Here is a 6815-nt window from a genome sequence, read left to right on the forward strand (position 1 = left end):
AAAAAAAAAAAAAAAAAAAAAAAACCACGAATTGTGAGCTGGCAGGAAAAAAACACAGGCTCCTGGAAGCAAAATCTTTAGCTCAGACTTGCCCTATAGATATGGGTGCTGGGTTTTTTTTTCAGTAAATTAATGTGAGGATACTAAGGGCAAATAATAACTAATTTCATTAAGACAGGAGTCCATCAGTTACTCTGTTTCAGTAGCCACTGATCTGATTACTAGCAATGTACTGAACAACAGTATGTTTGGGGGCCCTGTGAGCTGAGAGTCTCATGCTGTTTTTGCATAGATCATCTTTTCTTTCAACAGTATATTGATAAGTTTATTCTGTTGTGAATTTAGTCTATGAACAGTTTTAGGATGGCTAAACCCTAGCCACAAAACCTGAGACTATAAACTCYAACCACAAAATTCACAAAACGAATTCTGCAGTAGCCATTCAGTCACTTCAGAGCAAAATTACTTCCCACTCACTTTTTTTTTTTCCTTTATAGACATCATTATCATTTGTACCATATGAATGTAATTGGACTGTGTCACATTCTTTGTCATCATTCTGCTTGTACTGTAAACACGAGTCTCAGATATGTCCATTTAGATCCTGGTACTTGAAATAAGCTCTGCCTACATTGCTCCAAGGAGCYAAAAGCTGCAGAGTAGCTTCTGTCCTCTTAGGAGTAAATTAACCATGTGGGCACTTGTCTCTAGGCCCAATATAGAGCATCTTGAAAGCACTTGTTAGTCTTTTGGAAGTGATTTTTCAGCTTGAAGTGCCAGAAAAAATCWCAGGGGATTGCTCTAGCCTTCCAGAACAGTCTTCTCACTGCATACTATGGTCATTCTGTGATGGAAATGTACTGGAAGACTATTGTGTAGGTAGAGATGGTTTGACAGCTGGCAAGGTTTCTACACATCTGGCTTAAAAGTGTTCAGAGCTTTGATGGCAGCAAATCTGCAAAGTACAGCTAGAGTACAGCATCAAAGTGATGGAGCCAAGCCTAACTATCCCGCAAGGGGTGGTCCCTGAGGCAAACTGTCTCACAAGTACAAGTACTGTCTCAAAAAATCTAGGTTTTGTCTTGCAATAAACTGCTTCATTCACTGTGATGGAGAAACTAGAAGGGAACAAATGCAGTTGATTGGGGGAACAGGATGGTGAAGTTCTTTTACCATGATGGTATCCCTAGGTGAATAAGCAAATAATTAACTACACAGCAGAASTTAGTGTGTTACAGAGAGCTGTCTAGGGATAGTAGGGAGAATTTCCAGCTSTTTCCAACAGACCACTGGAAACTGGAGACAGGCTGTCATGTCTTGCTGCCTCTCCTTTTCCCCAGGCTTCAGGGAGCTAGCTGCTGTAGGAGAGGCAGGCCTGAGAAAGACCTCTTTCCCAAAGATACATGTTAAAGATGCTCCTAAATTCCTCTTCCTTCAGATGAGGATGTGTTGATTGTCCTACCAGCAGTGATGCACTATTTGGCAGCCTGATGCTACAAAAGGTAGATAATCTCAAATGAAGGGTTTGGAGGTGATTGGAGGGAAGGAGGAAACTTAGCAGATGGGCCACATAACTGCCTACACCTAGTTTTCCTAGGAAAACACATTAGCAAAAAAGTATTTTTTGAAAAGCCTTTCTTTTTTCTCATTACAGTCTCTTTCTCTGAGACTGAATTTGCACATAGAATATTTCTAAGGCTCTATCAAAAATGCATCCATTCAAGACAATGAACATGATGACATTTTGCTGTTCACCAACATGGGATCCACCTGTAGGTGGCATTTATTTTTTGGGAGATACCTAGATGACTTTAACTATATTCCCTCTCCTCAACAGCACCATGTCATATAAATTCTCATAAGAGGTGCCAGCGACACGGGAATTTTCTTATAGTTTGCCCCATCTCCATCTCTGTTTTCCAGGCTGCTTTCCCTGATAGGGCACCAAACACAAAATCCTTTCTTATATATCAATGACAACTTTGAAATAATGTTTAATGATCTGTTTCTTTTACTTCATATGGCAAAGATTTAGGGCTAAGCATTAACAACTGGGGTTCAGCCTGTTGGGAAGGAAAGAAAGCAGCCATCACTCTGCCACAGACCCATGAAGGTGAAAGCCCGGCTTGTTTATAAAACCAAATTCCCTATTGCACAGGMTTTTCTGCTAAATGTCTCCTGTTTCTTTTACACTCTTTGCATTTTGCTTGAATTTGTTTTTCTGGCCTTGTGCTCATGTCCCTGCCCTGGAGTCTCCTGGCCTGTAAGAATGTACTGTTACTGGAAATTGCATATTTTTCCCATGAGAAACATACAGATTTTCTTTTTTTAAACCTGCCTTGTGCATGACTGACAAAARGAAACCTTACATTATCATTTCATATTGTAGTGGTGACCGATGAAAAGTATGTTTTTGCAGCTTTCACACAGGGGGCACAGAGGCCAAGAAAATATCTGTATGAGCTGTCCAAACCAGGTAATATTTTCTTTCTGTGATGATAGGCACAGGCCTTGGGAATTCATTTCTGTATTTGGTCATTGGACAGGTATTTCTAAATATTCAGATTGAGATTCAACAGTATGCTGTGAAACTTGATGTATTTTATTAAAATCATATGCTCAGTAATGTGGCGATACACATTTTATATTGTCTTATATTTTGACCTATATATATTTTGTCTTTTATTTTGTCTCAGCCTGAAATAGCTATTCAAGTTCTTTATAGTGGACAGTGCACTAACTGAGAAGTTTGAATTTCAGACAGCTCAGGTATGAGAAAGAAGGTGCATTTTTTTCAAATTAAACAGAGTTTGTGAAATATTTYCTTTTGCTAGCTTTAGCTTGGCTCTGAGGGACAAATTATGCCTTGTCAAGCATAAGGACCAGTGAGGTAAATGTAGGTTTTTGACATTTTTTTTTTCAATTATCAGATTTTTTGGTCTGGCTCAGCTGTTTATGTCGCGTATCGTCTGCATTTTTGGTCTGTTCCTAGGTGCTCTACAGTTTAAATAACCTCTCATGAAACAATAGTTTTCCTAACACTCTGCAGAAATAGACAGATTTGGCTGCAAAATACGGATGTAATTTGATGCAGAGCAGAATCAGATGCTGTGGTTTGGACATCTTGAGTAGAGCTTTTCAACAATTCCCTGAACAACTCTTGCTTCTTTTTTTTTTATTGTTTTTTTCCCCCAAACCCATCATCCTTGTCTGAAAGTAGATAAGATAGGAATGAGTATCYTGCCTTGAAATGTTCTGGAACAAGGTTTTCCAAAAAATTTTCAACACCCCATTTTCCTTTCTTCATTTCAGTAAACTTCGCTTCTGGGATCCAAGTGATTAAGCATTGATTAAGCACTGAGTCAGAGAAGAGAAAAGAAGACAAGTGAAACAAAAACAATCACTTACAAACCAGTCAGTGTGACTTGAGATGACTTTTTTATTTCTCTTTTTAAAAATATTTTTTTCATTGTGCCTTGACACAGGACATGCAGAATTTTTAAAATCTCAAAAATTCTTGTGACACAGAGAAAACACTTCCTGCTGATCCCAAGCTTGAATATGATTGATTGATTTTATTAGAAAGTACTTTGCACTAGAAAGTCCCTTAGAAATCACTCAAATCTATTCAGGTTCTCAGTTGCCTAATACATAATTTTTGATCATCTAGAGTAAATGGAATTACTTATGACCTTTGTGTATGTGTGTCTTTGAGTAACTGTAGAATAATTAAACATTTTTTTTTCTAGACTTAGTGCAAATATCATCCCCAAAGCTTTTTACAGTAAGAGCTGTAATAGGAATTAAACGTAACAGAGTCTTGGTAGAGAGCAGATCTTACTAGGAAAGCAAAAAATGAAAACTAGTAAACTATTAAAATCTGTATTATATCATGAAGCACAACTTTCTGTGGGATTAGAGCCAGCCTAACAACCTCACCAAGAGAAACATGTAAATGCTCTGGTTGACACTTTGTTTGAGCTGCATATGTCCTCTCTTTGCCTTGTGCTGTCCTCTTTGGGTAGTTGCTTTTGCCAGTGACRGGAGGGACACCTATGTCTATGGAGGAATTTAACAAAAGCTCAGATAATGCCTTTAAATAACTTGTGCACTAACTTTGGGGGCACTGATTTGRGGTTATGGTTTTCAACAGATTGAACTTGCTGCAGCAGGGACCTCCTGAAGAGCTCTGTCTGCTCCTGTTCTGGGTTCCTGAAGATTATGGGAATGTGATGTGGAGGAAGGACTGGAGCATGAGCAAGGATGCGATTTACCTGGCAACCACTCTCTCTTAGTGTTTACTAAGTATTAAGGATAAGAAACCTGCAGCTCTGAGAGGAAAAAAATAGGTCCATATCTCCACTGCCAGAGGAAATCAAATTTGAATTCAACTGTAGGTACTTTTAAAATAAATCTGTAATTCTAACATCAACAAGTGCAGCCAAGTACAGTAACCTCAGCAGAATCTGCCCACTCTTTTCTAGGCTTCTTGATTCATTGGACATGTGGGAACATGCTTGTGTGAGTGCGAGGGGACGGGAGGCCCATATGTGAGGAGATCYTCTTGGCAGCCAGCATTTGTCTTTGGGAAGGGATCCAAGGCAAATTCTTGATGCACTCTTAGGGACCAATAAAAGAGAGAGGAATGGGAAGCAGCTAGGTGGAWTTTAAGTGGAGTGGACTGCTGAAAGTGATGAATTGCTGATTGCCCCTGTAACTTGGCGGGCGGCTGCAGAGTGCACTAATAAAAGGGTTTACAAGTTGCATCCTGCTGTGGAGTGACAGCATCTCACCCAGACAGCAGAGCTCACATCAAGCACCAGCACCGGATAGAACAAATATGGAGGACAACTGCCTTATTGCCTCTGTTTCTGTCAGAGTGAGTTAGGAAGTGACAAATGGCTCCTCACACCAGGCAGCAAAGGCAGCACGAAAACCTTAAAGGTATTGCTGTCAATATTGTATGCATTTATTTCCATTGAGTGCTTTCAGAGTTGTTAAGGGGGATATTCCAGCAGCATTCCAGACTTGGAATGGGTTAGGCAGGGATGGCAGTGGGAAGTGGTGTAAATGCAGTAAATGAGAAGACTTTCAGCAGTGCCTTTTGTATGGCATGGTCTGAAGCAACAATTTGGCTTGCTTTGCTGGGCTAAGAAAACAAATTTTAGAGCAGATATAAGAGCAGGGAAAAATTAGACACACTCTGACTATGCCTGGTAAGTTTGTTGGGTCAGTAGCTATCCCCAGCCTGGGTCCAGAGCAGGGAGGAAGCTCTGGTGTGTTCCCATCCGTCCCCTCTGGGCATGGCACCAGGTATTGTGGGGTGCACTGCACAGTGAGCCCAGCTCAGCATCAAGCTGCATCTCAGAAAGCTGGAAACTCTGAAATGCAGGATAGAAGGACAGGGAGCTTTGTGGGGATGCTTGAAGGAGGAAGAAAGATTGTGTTTGAGCCTTTGTATTAAGCTAACACATTCAGGAGATGGTACCAGATCAAAATATAGAGACATAAATTTGGAGAAGGACAAGCAGGCTGATTGGGTCTGAGTTCAGCTGCAGTGGGGGCTGCTCAGTGTGATAGAGGTAGTTTTGATGCCTCTTGCAACACTGCTGTCTGCAGTGTGGACACAGCTGGTATCTGTAACCTTTTGTTTTTTTCTATTAAATACTATGACAGAGTTAGATTTGCTTTCAAACCAGGGCCTCATAACACTGCAGTGTCCATAGTTGCCAAATGGAGAGTTTCAATATTCAGGTTCACACAAGCATCTGGTAACTTGTGGCTGTCCAGTTCATTTCTATATAAAGTACTTGCATTAACCATAGCAGTATTCAAAATCTCATTGAGGGAATGGTCAGACTATTTCACAGCCCATTTCATGGCTATATACATCTGTATAAAGTGGGGCTGAAATGCTCTAGCTCCAATTSGGTAGAATTTAATGCCTGCTTTGTTATGTGAAAGATTGTCAAAATCAGGTTTGAGAAGCTGAGGTGTGAGAGACTGAGAGTGCCCTGAAAGGAATAAGAGTCTGCCCATCACCCAGTTTAATAGAGAATCCAAAACCAGTTGACTTTCTCGATGTAAGTGGAGGGCTTTGGAGGATTTTAGGTTTGTGGGCCAAGGGAATTACCTTACCTACCTTCATAGTTTTATATACATACATACATACATACATACATACATATATATATATATATACACACAATGTCCTGTGTCTGCAGCGAAAGGACATTTTCTGTCAAAATCTGTCTGGAGTAGGAGTGCTCTACTCTTTGTCCTAATTCATGGTCACTGCACCTGGCATGGGTGATCTGCGGGTTGCAGATCACGTTTCCAACATACAGGGGCTCAGGAAGGGCAAGAAATCATAGGGATGCACTGCTAGTAGATCCAGGTAGCAGAGAGAAGGTGCTTGGCAGYTGACAGAGATATTCTGCACAGTGGAAATTGTCCAKATTTTTTTCTTTTTWTCTTTTTGTTTTAAAAATACAAAATGCACTCCTATCAACATTTTATTRTTAATTGCTTAAGCTTTCTGGTGTTTCCATATTCTTGTTTATCTTTTTTCACAAATTAGCCCCTTCTTTAGGAATTTCATATTCATGTCCTTCTAAACTACCCCCCCCAATCTTATGCAACATAAAGATCTTTTTTTCATTAGAAAGTTGCAGTGCAAGGCTATTATTATTTCCAGATATTTCCCTTTTCGAAAGTGAAATATTGCAGGTGTCCTGTTGACCAGGCAAAGGAAAATGCTAGCCTAACTGGGACATATATTCAGGTGAATTTAATGGGGAGAGTGATCAATAGAA

This window comes from Nothoprocta perdicaria, unplaced genomic scaffold (genome assembly GCF_003342845.1).
Source record: "Nothoprocta perdicaria isolate Ctin4 unplaced genomic scaffold, notPer1 scaffold_96, whole genome shotgun sequence".
Taxonomy (NCBI): domain Eukaryota; kingdom Metazoa; phylum Chordata; class Aves; order Tinamiformes; family Tinamidae; genus Nothoprocta; species Nothoprocta perdicaria.